General features: G+C 37.2%; 1 pseudogene; it reads right to left on the bottom strand.

Annotated features, from left to right (window-relative positions):
* Nucleotides 1-2478: 2478 nt before the first annotated feature.
* Nucleotides 2479-3166, bottom strand: LOC133754109 (acyl-protein thioesterase 1-like; annotated as a pseudogene).
* Nucleotides 3167-15907: the final 12741 nt, after the last annotated feature.

The following is a 15907-nucleotide window of genomic DNA, read 5'->3' on the forward strand; positions in this document are numbered from 1 at the left end:
GTTTCTCATCAAAAATCCTACAGAAAAGGATAGAAAGGAGAGACATAGTCCAAATCCTTAAAGAAAAATAAAACCATAGGACTAGAATACAGCACTTAGCTCAGCTCTCATTTATAAATGAAGGTTAATAAAGACTTTCCAAAACAAACAAAAATTTCAAAACATGTTGCCTTACAAGTGATACTTAAAGCTGCACTAAACACAGAAACAGAGAAAGATAATCAGATAAAATAATGGGAGGCAGAAAACCTAACAATAGTACAAAGGAGATCAAAAAATTCCAGTAGGAGTATTTGTGGGAAAAAATGGTAATCTTGAATGTAAGGAGAATAAACTCTCCAAATAAGATACAGACTAGTTGAATGGATTAAAAACAAAGACTCATTTATATGTTGCATACAAGAAACACACCACACCAACAAAGATATACACAGATTAAAAGTGATAGAATGGAGAAAATTATTCTATGATAATGGAAATAAAAAATAGGCAGGAGCACCTATCCTAATAACAGACAAAATATACTTTTTTCAGAACTAATTTTTATTTCACATAAATAGAAACTGTGGAAAACATTTACATTTCCCACATTACAGCACATTTCAACAGAATATTTCTTGCCATAAATAAGATCTTGCTGATTTATATAACTGAAACAGAAGATTTTGTTCTTTAAGGCAAAGCAAAATGACTCAGTAAAAGGTTTTCAAACCAGACCTAAACATATGGCTTCATTATTAATATCCTCTATAGTCTATTACTAAATTATTTTCATTACCAATTAGCACTCATTTATAAAGATACATTCTTTTTTTTTTTGACAGGCAGAGTGGATAGTGAGAGAAAGAGAGAGAGACAGAGAGAAAGGTCTTCCTTTTTGCCGTTGGTTCACCCTCCAATGGCCGCTGGGGCCAGCACATCTCGCTGATCCGAAGCCAGGAGCCAGGTGCTTCTCCTGGTCTCCCACACAGGTGCAGGGCCCAAGCACTTGGGCCATCCTCCACTGCCTTCCTGGGCCATAGCAGAGAGTTGGCCTGGAAGAGGGGCAACTGGGATAGAATCCGGTGCCCCAACTGGGATTAGAACCTGATGTGCTGGTACCACAAGGTGAAGGATTAGCCTGTTAAGCCATGGCGCCGGCCTAAAGATACATTCTTAACATCATTTGCTCAGTTGGAATACAGCAGAAAAATTAACATGCCTCAGAAATGTTAAGCATCCATTTTTGCTACATACTAAACTGTGGTAACTATACCACAGAACATGGTTCTAATTAATGTTTATTATCCATAAACTTGTTTTCAAACATTTTTGTCAGTAATCTGGAGTTTTGACTATATAAAATTGAGTGATTGCTGTTTCTATGTCTGCACAGAAAACTAATCATTAAAATCATTTGACAAAATGAAAACCTAAGTTTACTAGAACATAAAAACATTTTTCGAATGGACTGATCATTTCCTACAGTAGCTGGTTTGAAACAAATGTACAGAAAACAAACTATGCTACCAGGAGATGAAATCATCTCAGAAATTAGTTTTTAAGATTGGTCTCAACTACTTCAGAATATACTAGAATAGGACCTAATTATTCTTTGAATTATATATAGAAAAATAAAGGCACAGAATGACTTATTACCTGGATTGAAGATTCTAATCACTTAACAGGCCTAAGTTTAGACTAATGTAAGGTTATTTGAAATATTATACAGAAAGGTTTAAGTAATGGTTATTTCCTCTTAAAGTGCAAATAGATTTTCAATACCATATGTATATGATTCATAATGTCAAATTACAACATTGTTGACAGTAGATTCTATGGCAGGAAAGCAGTATTTGGTCTGCTATGAAGGACAATTAGGAAAAAAATATTGTTTTTTTTTTCTTGACATCAGGGAAAAGTCTGGACCCCAAAATAAAAAGGTCATTACTACAAGAGAGCAATACTACTCCTTACTGACACATAAAAGCATATCTCTATTATTAGGAATAATGTAATACCTTCTTCCTCTTAGGTATTACAATCATTACACATGAGTGCATATATAAAGATACCAGAGAGTGCATGATGACTAAGCAACTTTTGGACAAATTTATAGACTAAGTCACACTATGCTAAAATCTCTTATATCTTAACTGCTCATTCACACCTACATAAATTTTCCTTAAGCATACTGTTAAATTTCAAATAATGTAATAAAACATCTGACTGAAATACATTATTATTTTGCTAAATTCCAGTTAAGAAAAAGAAGCTAGCTGCTTCACCTATATTAATAAAAGATTTTGGATCATATTTTACAAATACATGTGTAGAAACTGAAATATGAATTTCCTATGAGGAGACATTATTTAGTCATTGTCATAGGTGTGTAATTGTAAAACATTTTAACAGTGCAAATAAAAGTTTCAAGGCTGAGCACAGGAAAAGCATTACACTGTACAACAATGATACTGGTGTACTTCTACACAAGGCTTCTTAATGACTCAAATCAATTAGAGGTAGGATTTTATCAATGAATTGCCTGACATGCATCATTTCCTGCTGACAGGAACTGTGCCTCATGCCTTCATAGGTCTTAAAGGTTACACTGGCCAGATTTAGCCATGTGTTTAGTTTTTCCATAGTAAGAAAACCAAACATTAGTGGACCTAAGGGTTGCAATCTCCATGGCACTGGAGAATAGAAATATCCCTGTTAACACCCCTTGTAAATGAAGTCCGAAGTGGAAGCCAGCAACTGAGTGCAGTGACACCCTCCAGTTTCTGCTATGTGGTAACAACAGTATATAAAAATGAAGTTGTTCCCTGAGAAAATCCTTCCAAAATAATTCTGTTAGAGGGGATGCCACTTGTCACTGCTTGATCAATCAAAGCCTTTACATTTCTGTTGCCTGTTTAATTCCAGATTCATCCTCCTGTGAGTCTGATTGAAGTCCAATATTATCAAACCAAGAAGGCATATCCATGTTTATATGTAATGTAACAGGCATAACAGGTGTATGCAAGCTGATACATTTGGTATGTGAACTTGTGACACCTGCAAAGGCTTCTGCCCATCCATTCCCAGTATCTCCCAATCCATGAAGGAAAATTGCCACAATGGCAGCCTTCTGGGCACAAGGCACAATGGCTAACAGTGGAGCAGACATGGTGTTACCACACATACACACACTAAGCTAGCAGCATGTTGGAAGTGGAAGGGAGGAAGAGTGTCTGCCCTCAGCCCAAGGGTCTGCCAGCAGTGAGTCTCTGGAGCCCTACTTGGCATGTGTTCAGTTGTGTGGGCACTAAGCCAAAGATAATAGACTTTAAGACAGAAATCTTTGGGGCCAGTGCTGTGGCATATCTGGTAAGGCCACTGCCTGCAGCACCAGCATCCCATGTAGGTGCTGGTTCATGTCTTGACTGCTCCACTTCTGATCCAGCTCTCTGCTATGGCCTGGGAAAGTAGTAGAAGATGGCCCAAGTCCTTGAGCTCCTGCACCCATGTGGGAGACCCAGAAGATGTTCCTGCTCCTGGTTTCAGATTGGTGCAGCCCCAGCCATTGCTGCCAATGGGGAGTGAACCAGCAGATGGTTCTTTCTCTGCCTCTCCTTTCTTGGTGTAACTCTGACTTTCAAATAAATAAATAAATCTTTAAAAAAATAAAGAAACTCAAAAGAGACAAATTTGGCCATTATGTAATAATGCAAAAAATCGATGAAATGAAGAAATAGTGTTTTGAAAAATAAATAAAATTGATACATCTCTGGTTTACCTAAACAAACAAGGGAGAAGACCAAAATTAACAAAATCAGAGATGAAAAAAGCAATGTTGGGACCAGTCTGTGGCACAGCGTATAAAGACACTGCCTAAAGTGCCGGGATCTCATAGGGGTACTGGTTTAAGACCCAGATGCTCCACTTATGATCCATCTTTTCACTGTGTCCTGGGAAAGCAGTAGAAGGTGGCCCAAGTCCTTGGGCCCCTCCACCTGCATGAGAGACTCATAACACTTTCCTGGCTCCTGGATTCAGATCAACAAAACTCCAGCCATTACAGCCAACTGGAGAGTGAACCAGCAATGGAAGGCTTCTCTTTATCTCTGCTTCTCCTTCTTTCTCTGTGTAATTCTTACTTTCAAGTAAATAAAAAAATCTTTAAAAAAAGAAAAAAAAACAAATGTTACAACAGAGACCACAGAAATAAAAAGAATCATCAGGAATTACTGCAAACAGCTATATGCCAACAGATTGGAAAAATCTACAAGAAATGCATAGATATCTAGAAGCATACAATCTATCAAAATTGAGTTACGAAGACACAGAAACTTAAACAGGCCAATAAGCAAGATGGAGACTGAATCAGTAATAAAGAGCCTCCCAACAAAGAAAAGCCCAGGACCAGATGGCTTCACTGTAGAATTCCACAAGACTTTTAAAGAAGAACTAATTCTAATTCTAATTCTAATTCTAATTCTAATTCTAATTCTAATTCTAATTCTAATTCTAATTCTAATTCTGAAACTTCTACAACAATTGAAAGGGAAGGAATCCTCCCAAATTTCTACTATGAAGCCAACATCACCTTAAGTCAAAAACAAGAAAAAGATAAGCCAATATTCCTAATAAACACAGATACAAAAATCTTCTATAAAAGGTAAGCTAATCAAATCCAAAAACATATCAGAATCATCATTCACCTGGACCAATTGGGATTTATCCATGGTATGCAAGACTGTTTCAACATATGCAAATAAATAAATGCAGTACATCACATTAAGCTGAAGAATAAACCCATGATTATTTCAATACATGCAAAGAAAGCATTTGATAAAATATAACATCATTATAAATTTTTTAAGCAAATTGGATATAGAGGAATATTCATTCCTCAACACAATCAAGGAATTATAGACAAACCTATAGCCAGCATTGTACTGAATGAGGAAAAGGCAGAAGCATTTCCACTGGGGTCCAGAACCAGAGAAGGATGCCCACTTTCACAAGTGTTATTCAATATAGTCCTGAATGTTTAACCAGAGCCACTAGGCAAAAAGGAAGAAAGAAATCAAAGATATATGATGTGTAAAGGAGAAAATCAAATTATCCTTGTTTTTAGATGTCATGATCTTATATATAAAGGAAGCAAAAGACTTCACTGAAGAATATTGGAACTCATAAGAGAGTAAAGTTATAAAGGTTATAAGAGCAATACACACAAAAAAATCAGTAGCCTTCTTATACCTAGACAATGCCATGGCTAAGAATAACTTGTAACTTAGTACAACTTTCAATAATTAAAAATCTTTAAATACCTTGGAGTAAATTTAATCAAAGGTTTGAAAGATCTCTACAGCCAAAATTACAAAACATTAAAGAAATGAAGAAGGCACAATAATACATTAAAAATCATCTATGTTTGTGATTTGGAAGAATTAAGATACTCAAAGTGTCCATATTACCCAAAACAATTTACAGATTTCAATGCAATCCTAATCAAAATACCAATAATATTCTCAGATCTAGAAAAAATGATGCTAAAATTCATATGGAAATACAAGGCACCTGGAGCAGCTAATGCGATCTTAAACAAAAAAACAAAGCCAGAGGCATCCCAATACCAGATTTTGAGACATACTACAGGGCAGTTACAATAAAGTAGCTTGGTGCTGGCAAAATAAATTGACATGCAGTCCAATGGAACAGAATAGAAACCCTAGAAATTAATCCATGCATTTACACCAAATTTTTACACAGAAGCTAAAATCAATCCCTGGAGAAAGGACAGTCTCTTCAACAAATGGTGCTGGAAAAATTGGATCTCCACATGCAGAAGTATAATACACTTACCTTACATCTTACACAAAAAGTCAATTCAAAATGGATCAAAGATCTACATCTATGACCTGATACCCTAAAGTTACTAGAGGAAAATAATGTGGAAATTATGCACGACATTAGCATATGCAAAGGACTCTTGGAAAAGACCCCATAAGCACAGGCAAAGCCCACATAGAAAAATGGGATTACATCAAGCTACGAAGCCTTTGCACTATAAAATAAAAGCTTAACACAGTGAAGAAGCAACTGACAGAATGAGATGAAATATTTGTGAACTATGAAATTGATAAACAGTTAATATTCAGAATCTATAAAGAGCTCAAAATCTCAACAACAACAAAACAATACAGTTAAGAAATGGGTAAAGGACATGGACAGGCATTTTTTCAAAGGATGAAATATAACAAATGAAAAATGCTCAGAAGTAGTAGCCATCAGGGAAATTTAAATAAAAACCATATTAGGTATTTCCTCACCCAGTTACAATGGTAATCATCCAAAAATCAGTAAAATAAATGCTGGTTAGGATGCATGGAAAACACTACCTTATACACTGTTGATGGTAATGTAAATGAGCATAATCATTATGGAAGATAATAGAGAGATTACTCAGAAATCTGAAAATAGATCTACCATATGTTGCAGTCATGCATCCTTGGGAATTTACTCAAATGAAATTAAATCACCCTATGAAAGAACCCTCATGTTCATTGCAGATTAGTTCTCAGATAGCTGACACATGGAATCAACACAGATGTCCATCAATTGATGACTCAATGAAGAAAATGTTGGGGCTAGAGCTATGCTGTAGCAGGTTCAACTTGCATCTGCAGGGCTGTAATCCCATATTGGCACCTGTTCTAGTCCTTGATGTTCCACTTCTGATGCAGGTCCTTGTTAATGGACATGGAAAAATAATGGAAAATGTCCTGTGTTCTTGGGCTCCAGAACCCATGTGGGAGACTTGGAAGAAGCCACTGGCTCCAGTCTGGCCCAGCCCTGACTGCTGTGGCCATTTGAGGAGTGAACCAGCAGAAAGAATCTCTCTCTCTCTTACCCTATAAAATTCAGACTTTCAAATAAATAAATAAATCTTCAAAAAAGATTTTTAGTATATATACATGATTGAATACTACTCAGCCATAAAAAATTAATGAAATTCTATGTTTTGGAAAGAATTGGATTCAGCTGGATACAATTATGCTTAATGAAATCATCCAGTATCCCAAAGACAAATATTATGTTTTCTCTGATATATGGTATTAATTATAAAGCACAAAAGATGTGTGGGAATGAAATGGGCATCTTGTGATTTGGTGTTTTTAGCCCTTGTTTATACTTCTGTGAAACTATGATCTTTCTACCTTTAACTTACCACTGTTAGTGGTGCATTAAATCTGTGATTATACAATGGACTAAAATTAAGCTTTTGGAAAGAGTAAATAAAAAAGAAGGGAAGGAGGAGCATTGGTTGATGGAGAGAAGGATGGGAGTGAAGTGTGGTTATCTCACTAGAATTATACCTCAGAAGTATATTAAATCTGTTCTTTTTATATTAATTCAAATTAAAAATAATTGAAAAATATTTTAAAATAATGAAGGGAAAATTTTTAAATTATACTGAATACATAGAAAAAGACAAAAGAATGAGAAATCAAATTAATCTTTCCATTATGTTTGTAAAGTGTAGAATCCCCTTGTAATCTTCGGTGGTTAGGGTTAAAGTCTAGTGTTTATTTACTATTGCATATGCTTGTTGTGACTCACAGAAAGGAGACTTTCAACTTGTTTAGGCATTTTTGTGTTATCTTGTGGCAGAAGATAACAAAGCTGAAGGTCTTCATCCACTCACCCATTTGTCAGTATCTATCCATTAACTACTTCCTAAACTCCCAGTAAGTCAAAACATTTTCAGAGTAGATAAAGAAGAGCAATACACTTCTTTAAATTTGTATTTCTCCACCAATTGTGGAAAACAAATGATAAATGACTGTGGCTGAACTTAAAGGGATAAGGCATAACACCAGGTCTGTAAGCCTCTAAACCCCATGCTCAAATGCATTATGATCAACAGTTTTTCTTTGGAGTAAAAAAAAAAAAAAGCAATTGTGACCATCACATTCTATTTAAACACCCTAGGCCTCAGTTTCTTTTTTTCTTTTTCTTTTTTTTATTTGACAGATACAGTTAGTGAGAGAGAGAGAGAGAGAGAGAGAGAAAGAGAGAGAGAGAGAGAAAGAGAGAGAGAGAGAGAGAGGAGACAGAGAGAAAGGTCTTCCTTTCATTGGTTCACCCCCCAAATGGCCACTACAGCCAGAGCTACACCAATCTGAAGCCAGGAGCCAGGTGCTTCCTCCTGGCCTCCCAGGTGGGTGCAGTGGCCCAAGCACATGGGCTATCCTCCACCACCCTCCTGGGCCACAGCAGAGAGTTTGACTGGAAGAGGAGCAACCAGGACTAGAACCTGGTGCCCATACGAGAAGCTGATGCTGCAGGCGGAGGATTAAACAAATGAGCCGCAGCACCTGCACTCTTTTTTCAAAATATAAAAAGGTTATAGTTTCTTCCTTATGGGGTCATTGTGAAAATGTAATGGTTGTATACCTCCCAAGCCCCTAGAACAAAATCTGCCCTTTGTTAATGGTTCAAAACTTATTAGCCATTATTTTTATTACCATAATTCATATTCATAGTCAATTCAATTATAATAATTCCTCATAATCACAAACAGGGAGGTTTGAGGGATAAAAATTACAGTCTTTGAATGGCAGATGTCCTAAACAGCACTCTGCCTCAGAATCACCCTTTAAGCATTTGGATCTGGCTGAAGAGCCCAATAGAGTATTTTAGGCATGGAAAGCCAAGACACTCTGTCAAAAAAAAATATAAAACAAAAAAAACACCTAAATGAAAGATCTCTGCGAGTGAGATCCCAGTGGAAAGAATGGGCCATCAAAGAAGGAGGTACCTTTCTCTGAAGGGAGGACAGAACTATCACTTTGACTATTTGACTATGACCTTGTCTAAGTATGATTGGAGTTGGCAAAGTCAAAAGGCTTCCATAGCCTTGGCAACTCATAACAAGAGCCTCGGGTTATTATTGATGCCATAAACAAGGATGTCAATTTGTTAAGTCAGCAACAGGAGTCACTGTGCACCTACTCCTCATGTAGGATCTCTGTCCTTAATATGTTGTACACTGTGAATTAATGCTATAACTAGTACTCAAACAATACTTTACACTTTGTGTTTCTGTGTGGTTGCAAACTGTTGAAATCTTTACTTAGTATATACTAAATTGATCTTCTGTATATAAAGAGAATTGAAAATGAATCTTGATGTGAATGGAATGGGAGAGGGAGCGGGAGATGGGAGGGTTGCAGGTGGGAGGGAAGTTATAGGGCAAAAAGCCACTGTAATCCTTAAGCTGTACATTGGAAATTTATATTTATTAAATAAAAGTTAAAAAAATTAAAGTCTTCACCTATGCGAAAGTCTTGCAAAGTTTCTCTGAATTTTTCCTGGAATAATTTGATGGTATTGGGTCATAGATTAAGGCATTTGAATCATGTTGACTGGGTTTTTGTTTAAGGTGAGGGTGGAGAGACTGTCCTTCATCCAGGGATTGATTTTAGCTCTTTTGTGAAAAATATGTTGGTTGTAGATATATGGATTAATCTGGAGTTTCTATGCGGTTTCATTGGTATACTCATCTTTTTTTTGCCAGTATCAGGTTGTTTTAATTATAACTCCCAGTAGTATGTCTCAAAATCTGATTTCATGGTGCCTCCAGATTTGGTTTTATGTATAAGATTGCTGTGGCTATTCAGGGTCTGTAGTGTTTCCATATAACTTCAACATTGTTCTTTCTAGGTCAGATGAGAATGTCCTTGTTATTTTGATTGGGATCTCACTGATTCTGTAAATTGCTTTTGGTAGAATGTACATTCTGATGATACTGATTTTTCCAATCCATGAACATGGAAGATGCTTCAGTTTTTTGTGTCTCCTTCTATTTTTTCATTATTTTAAAAAAAAGTATCAGTCATAGAATTCTCTCTGTGAATGGGACTGATCTTTAGACTTCTTTCTCAGCCATGGCATTGTTTTGTATGCAAAAGCTATTGATTTTTGTGTTAATTGTATATACTGCCACTTTCCCAAACTTTTTAATGAGTTCCAATAACCTCTTAGTGGAGTCTTTTGGTTCTATTATATTTAGAATCATATGATCTGCCAATAGGGATAATTTGACTTCCTCCCTTGCAATTTGTAATCCCTTTGATTTATTTTTATTCCTAATGGCGTTGGCTAAATCTTCCAGGACTATATTGAATAGCAATCATGAGAGTGTGTATCCTTGTCTGGTTCTGCATCTTAGGGGGAATACTTCCAGCTTTTCCCCATTCAGTCGGATGCTGGCTGTGGGTTTGTCATAAATTGCCTTAATTCTCTTGAGGAATGTTCCTTCTATCTACAATTCATTGAAGGTTTTCATCATGAAGTAATGTTGTATTTTATCAAGTGCTTTCTCTGCCACTGTTGAGATAATCTTTTTTTTTTTTGGTTCAGTTTGTTAATGTGATCAATCACATTTATTGATTTATGAATGTTGAACCATCCTTGCATGTTAGCCTTTAGTTCCACTTGGTCCAGGTCCATTTTTCTGATATGTTATTGGATTTGATTGGTTAGTATTTTTTGAGGATTTTTGTGCCTATGTTCATCAGGAATATAGGTCTGTAGTTCTCTGTTATGTCTTTTTCTGGTTTAGGAAATAAGGTGATTCTGGCTTCATAGAAGGAGTTTGGGAGGATTCCCTCCCTTTTAAATGTTTTGAATAGCTTAAGAATTGGAAGTAGTTCTTTAAATGTCTAGCAGAATTCAGCAGTGAAGCCAACTGGCCCTGGAATTTCTTTATTGTGAGGGTGTATAGTATGGACTCAATCTCAATCTGGGTTATTAGTCTGTTAGATTTTCTATTTTTTAACTTTTATTTAACGAATATAAATTTCCAAAGTACAGCTTAAGGATTACAATGGCTTCCCCCACCCCATAGCTTCCCTCCCAACCACAACCCTCCCCTTTCCCACTCCCTCTCCCCTTCCATTCACATCAAGATTCATTTTCAATTCTCTTTATATACAGAAGATCAGTTTAGCATATATTAAGTAAAGTCTTCAACAGTTTGCACCCACATAGACACACAAAGTGAAAAATACTGTTTGAGTACTAGTTTTAGCATTAAATCACAATGTACAGCACATTAAGGACAGAGATCCTACATGAGGAGTAAGTGCACAGTGACTCCTGTTGTTGACTTACGAAATTGACAAGAGCCTGGGGTGATTACTGATGCCATAAACAAGAGTGTCAATTTGTTAAGTCAATTTGTCAATTTGTTAAGTCTGTCAGATTTTCTATGTCCTCATGACTCAATTTTGGTAGATTGTTTGTGTACAGAAATCTATCCAATTCTGCTAGATTTTCCAATTTGCTGGCATACCACTTGCCACAATAATTCCTGATTATTCTTTTTGTTTCTATGGTGTTTGTTGTTACAGCTCCTTTTTCATTTCTGATTTCATTGATTTGTTTCTTCTCCCTCTTTGTTTTGGTTATTTGGGCCAATGGTGTATCAATTTTGTTTATTTTTTCAAAAAACCTATTCTTCATTTCCCATCCACAGAGAGAGTAGCGATGTTCCCAGAGCCTGTGGGTGATCCTCCTTGGCATTTTTAGCATTAGAACCTGTACTATATTGAGAGGATAGGGGCATCTCACAATCCTATGTGGATGTTCAGCCCCCAGCCAGAATCAAAGTCTGTGAGGAATATGGATTTTTCCCTCTGGTAACCTCCTGGGCTCACAGGTACATACAAGTACTGCTGCATCCACTTCTGTTGTCAAAATGGCACCTCCCCCCCCCACCGGGTGCCCTTGTTGGGGGACAGGGATAAATAAATGCCCTTTGTCTTCACTGTGTTAGAAGGGTACCCTGCTCCTATTAGGATCCCAGGATGGACTCAAAGACAGTATGGTCTGCCAGGCTCTCCCTCTGGCAATATCATGAGAGGCACAAGCTGCTGCATGCAGCCTGCTCTCACCTCACTCTCCAAAGCTGGCAATGTCCTGTTGCTCATGGCTGTGGGATCCTATATTGTGTCTGTGCTCATTGTGTAACTTCTGCACTATGCCATAGTGTCACTCTTGCATCTGCAGAATTTCCACTGCAGTTTTTTCTCCAACTTCCACTGGGGACACAGTCCCTCCACTTTTTTCTGCTATTTTCTCCTGGCATAAAGCAGCACATCTTTTCTCAATTCAGCCAGCTTGGAATCCACCAAATTATGAGAACTGTACTTTTACAATATCCCATGGTATTGTGCCTACAACTTCCAGCATTCTGTGGGCATTTTAAATGGTAATATATAAAAGCATTTTCAATAAGATTAATTTTTCATTGATTATATAAGGATAAACAAAGAGAATAAATGTTTCCCTACTTTATAGTTTTAGCCTCTATTTAAGTCCCTCCACCTCCAAAATGGACATGGCTTTTCTCTGATAAATTGTAAGAGATACCACATAACTAGGAATTAAATATACAATCTATAGCAAGGAGCTAATTAAGTGAAGAACACTACTCTCTGCTACCAGCAATGGGAGGAATATGGCAGGTGAAATCCTGAAACAGATGAAATTATGTGAGGTATTTCTTAAATGATAAATCAGAAAATTTCAGAAGCTTGAATAATAAACAACATTTATATGAATTCCTATATCTGAAATTAGTTGTCATTGTGTCTTTAGTAATCAAATACATGAACTCTGTGGCTAACAGCAACTGCTGTTAGATTTTTGCAGTGCTTTAGATGTATGGTCATCTACATTTAAGATTTAGGAAAGTTTGTTGGTGCCGTGGCTCAATAGGCTAATCCTCTGCCTGTGGCACCGGCATCCTGGAGTTCTAGTCCTGGTCGGGGTGCCGGATTCTGTCCTGGTCACTCCTCTTCATGTCCAGCTCTCTGCTGTGGCACAGGAAGGCAGTGGAAGATGGCCCAAGTGCTTGGGTCCTGTACCCACATGGGAGACCAGGAGAAGCACCTGGCTCCTGGCTTCGGATCAGTGTGGTGCACTGTCAACAGCGTTTGGGCTGCAGCAGCCATTGGAGGGTGAACCAATGGCAAAGGAAGACCTTTCTCTCTGTCTCTCTCTCTCACTGTCCACTCTGCCTGTCCAAAAAAAATGTGTCTTTCTAATATAATCCCAGTTACATAAAAATATCTGACTATGCATAGGAAACATCTGCAAAGTATGCTGTCAGCTTAACAATAGATTCTGGTCATGATGTAGTAACATACTGTGTCCCCATAATTGTATCATATTTTCCAAGACTCATTATTTATGTATATTTAAATAATATTATTTTTAAAATACAAGCTAGTAATTTCAACATTTTCTTTGTTTTCTAACTGAGGTTGATCCTTCTCTGACCTATACCTAAATTTCAGACATTTATATACTGCATTAATAATTTATAAAAGCATTTCTGGTAATAAAGTTATCACATTTCTACTTTAATAATAAATGCAAATATTTTATTTATTTTGTCACTCTTATTGACAAATGAAAACTGTGAAACAGTACCCTGTGTGGTTAGAATGTTTTCCAATGTCAGCTGTGCATTGGGAGAGCACTAACACTTGGCTGCCATGAGATATTTCACTGATTCAGCTGGGCAGATGGAAGTCATTCAGGGCACAACATATTTACATATTGTTTATGTTGAGGTTTTAAAGGTTAAAGAGCTAGAGGCAGAGGTGGCTGAAGAGCTCCCAGAACTGTAACCAGTTCCTCCTCTTCCTCTCTCCCATCACCTCTTGTCTTGAAAATATTTTTTTACTCCAAAGAAGTGGCGAGGGCAGTAGCCATCAGAGCTTCACTCCCTCTAATCTCTCTCACCTGGGAGGGAGCCCAGGCAAGTCCTGGTTGCCATGGTGCAACCCCAGGCATCCCTTTTACACCTGGGCCACCCCCATGATATGCAAGATCGCCACCACTGAGTCCATCATCTCCATGTTCCTCCACACCAAGAGGCTCACGATCAAGTGATAGCTGCAGTCCTTCAGAGCCTGCAGGAGACATGGGCGGAGCATTACACACTCCACTGGCTCCCAGAGAAGCTGTGCAAGGGATCAGGTTATCATCATATTCCTGTGGACATCAACCAGAAACTGGACCCTCTGATTGCACTGAGCAGTCAGGAGCTAGTCAGGCTTCTCCCTGAACACTAACTTGCACTCTGGGTTGACCCCTATGAAGTGTCCAACAGAGTCAGACAGGACGGCTCCACCAGAGTGCTGTAGGATGTCTCACCAGCAGGAGGCAGCACTCAGAACAGCACCAAGGTGCAAATGTAAACAGCAGAATCTGTTCAAAGGAGGGTTCTCTTAAGTAGGACAGAAACCCTTCCAAAAATTAAAATATAATGATTATCAGGCTAAGATAAAGGTTATGGAAAGATGTTTTATGGACAAATTTGGATGGTCAAATTTGATTTTTGCTTTGGGTGAGCTCTTCTTGATGATACATTATGGATCTTAAACCATGTCACAGCTATGAAGATTTTGCACAAGATAGAATGGTAAAATAGTTTTTAAGTATCAAAAGCCATGGTTTGTACAGCCCCTTTCAATGACTTAGTAGCCCTTGAGACCAAGTAAATGATCATTTTATTTCCTAGGGAGTGAAGTCCTATGTTTCATTTTCTCCCAGGCATTATACCTAAAGTTTTATATCAGTCCCTTTATTGAAAAATCAGTATTACAATGAATCTATCTCTGCAGTATATCTTGCAGATAAATTTTCACTATTAATGCTTGAAAATCATCATTAATTTTTGGTAGCTCAATAGGAAAGATAAATATCTTTAAAATGGTAGTACTGGAAATTTTATGACAAAACTTTTATCAAGCACTTAAATATCTATAAATGTACATAAAGTAAGCATGACCTGGGGAAATGGTCAGCTCTTGTATGCTGCTTTTTTTGGGGGGGGGGGGAGCTTGAAAGTAGAAAGTGACCAGAATCTTCCATGGCAGCATGCTTAAAAAAAAAATAGACTTGAGAAAATACCAGGCACCAGCCAGCTATCTGTATATTTGTTAGTTTGTAGTTTTCTAAGTCTGAGTAAACAACTTAATTTTAGAAAGTGGAGGTCTGGCTTATAACTCTCCTTGGACTTAATTATGTAAAAGTCTTTTCCACAAATCACCATCTATTTCCTTAACTTTGTTAGTCATGTTTTATTGGGTAAATTAGGAACTAGTGTAAATTTGTACAGATTATGGCAAAGTTGTACAGATTTCTAGATTTTGGATTTTGGTTGAGGAATTTTTCTTCTCTCTATAGTAAATAGTTTCTTATGGTGGCACTGACAATAAATGCTTTAGAAAACATCAGGAAATATATGAATCTGTGTGTTTTCTAAAATGCATTGGTAGATGATAAATATGCTGTGATTTGTTAAAGTCAGATATTCTAAGATTCAATTCTGCTAGGATTTTATTTAAATAATTTTATTTAACAAGTTTACTTAAATATTCTTAGAGGCCAACATTATCATATAATGAATTAAGTCACTGCTTGTGATGCCAGTATCCCACATCAGAACATTGGTTCAAGTCCCAGTTGCTTTACTTCCCACTTTGGCTAATGTTTCTGGGAAGTGTTATGGGTCCTGGAGGGGAGGGTGGTTACCTGAGCAAGCTCCATGTGTACTTTTCCTCAGCTTCATATAGAGATAAAAACCTGGGAAACAATTTGCAAATAAGATGCAAAAGCTTTATTTTGTTTGGAAAGCAACAGTAAAGCATCTAGTCCAACAGGAGACCAGATGGAATGCCAGATCAGGACAATGGCTTTCAGGAAGCACCCAGGGTTTTTATGGCATTACTGCATTTTAATTGGGTCAATCTAGGGGGGCGCCCATTGGACAGGGGCTTCACATACTTTATGTTGATTGAACTGGGGCCACCCATGGAGATAGTAGGGGTCTCCTGAAGTCAGCCAGATTCTC

The sequence above is a fragment of the Lepus europaeus genome, chromosome Y, assembly GCF_033115175.1.
Source record: "Lepus europaeus isolate LE1 chromosome Y, mLepTim1.pri, whole genome shotgun sequence".
NCBI lineage: Eukaryota > Metazoa > Chordata > Mammalia > Lagomorpha > Leporidae > Lepus > Lepus europaeus.